We start from the raw sequence: 1,680 nt of genomic DNA on the forward strand, positions 1-1,680 counted from the left end.
ACTTCAGAGTGCCCCTCCCCTGACTCCTTACTAATTGACTAAAAGACTAATTAATCTTTCTGTTGTCTTTCCATCAACTCTTAAGGTGAACTTAAGTACCTTGAAGGGTACTTTACATATGCAAAATGATACTTAAGATTCTGCCAAACTGGCACAGTAACTGCAAAGAACTATTGAAGACAAACTGAACAGAACAAAGTAATTAAAATGTTTTATTATTCTGAATGATGAGCTTGACAGAGGAACACAGAAGTTATCACATCTAGGTTCATTTGTCTAAGCATTGACATAGGCACAAAAGATTTATTGTTCTGAAAAGAGACCCTATTTATTGATAGACATCATTTGTGTGCATTAAAGCACAATTCTATAAACTGCTGTACAGCTGAATGCATCTTATAATCTGAAATGCCGCTATAAAAGGGGTCAGTAACATTTTGGAGTAGAAGGGACAGACAAGGTTCTTTGGGTGAATCTACTATCTTTTATTAGACCAACATAAATAGTTGGGAAAAAATGTCTTAGCAAGCTTTCAGGTTTAAAAACCCTTTGTTTAAAAACTCTTCAGCATGGCGCTTGTATGTGTATGTGTGGGGGACTTTAACAGAGCTTAGCTCTGTGTGCGGGCTGCTTCCAACTCAGCCTGTGCCATTACAGCCATAATCACTGCTGTGTCCAGTAGTGCCACCACTTCTCCCCACTGCCCGCAAAGCTCCCTGCTACTGAAGCTCCCCAGCTGCCAAATTGCCCAGAAGCTCCCCCATCTCCATGGGCCAGGCTAAATGACTCCACAAGACATAGTTTGCCAGTCCCTGCTTTAGATATATTGGTGGAATTCATGCTAACTACAGTCACTTAGGGATGTGTATTTTCTATACAAAAGACAAAGGGAGAGAGAAGCAATATACATCATTCCCACTAATCCAAATGGGAGTGATCTGATGAGAAGAAAAAATACCCAAGAAGAAAAGTTAATTAAAATGGCTGTTTTATGTGTATTTTGTTTTCAATTCTTATCAATTCCATACCCCACAGAAGGGATCCACAGTGCATAATATAAAGTAAGGCTATGCAGCTGGTGGCCTACAAGCCACATATAGCCCATAAAGGGTTAACATGAGGCCCCAGTCACCCACCCATCCACAGCTCCCATTATCTCTTTGCCTGCGGCAGCAGCCAGGGGCCCTCCAGCTTCTACAGTGGGGGAGTCTACACACATACATGGTGGACAATGCGGGGAAATGACTGACTGCTCATGTGCACCATGCAGCGGGGGAGGAGATAGGGAAGTCTTGGCTTGTCTTACTGTGGCCTGCACAACACATGGCCTAATCCTGGTGTGACCTTTAGGGGTTGTGGCCCCCAGCAGCTGAGAGATTTCCCCCAGTACTTGTATTTCTAGCTAATACTGGAGCTAGACTGAACTCAGTGGTGGCAAATGACAGAACAAGGAGCAACGGTCTCAAGTTGAGTCAACGGTCTCAAGTTGAGGGAACATTTAGGTTAGATATTAGGGAAAACTTTCTCACTAGTAAAGTACTGGAACAGGCTACCCAGAGAGGTTGTGGAATCTCCATTCTTGGAGGTTTTTAAGACCCAAGCAAACAAAACCTTGTCTGGGATGATCTAGTTAAGAATGGTCCTGCTTTGAGCAGGGGTGGACTAGATGACCTCCTGAGG

At 43.3% G+C, this 1,680-nt stretch overlaps 1 protein-coding gene across 5 annotated transcripts in view; it reads left to right on the top strand.

Moving 5' to 3' along the window:
- SORBS2 (sorbin and SH3 domain containing 2) overlaps positions 1–1,680 on the top strand; it is a 298,880-nt gene that overhangs the window by 136,091 nt on the left and 161,109 nt on the right. The window contains exon 1 of one of the 5 annotated variants that reach the window (XM_019525916.1): positions 171–198. The exons of the other annotated variants lie outside the window; for them this stretch is intronic. The gene's annotated coding sequence lies outside the window, so the exon portion shown is untranslated. Of the gene's footprint in view, positions 1–170; positions 199–1,680 lie in introns of those variants that run through there. 5 annotated transcript variants of the gene reach the window in all.

The sequence above is a fragment of the Gavialis gangeticus genome, unplaced genomic scaffold (genome assembly GCF_001723915.1).
Source record: "Gavialis gangeticus isolate Ggan-Ray unplaced genomic scaffold, GavGan_comp1, whole genome shotgun sequence".
Classification (NCBI taxonomy): Eukaryota; Metazoa; Chordata; order Crocodylia; family Gavialidae; genus Gavialis; species Gavialis gangeticus.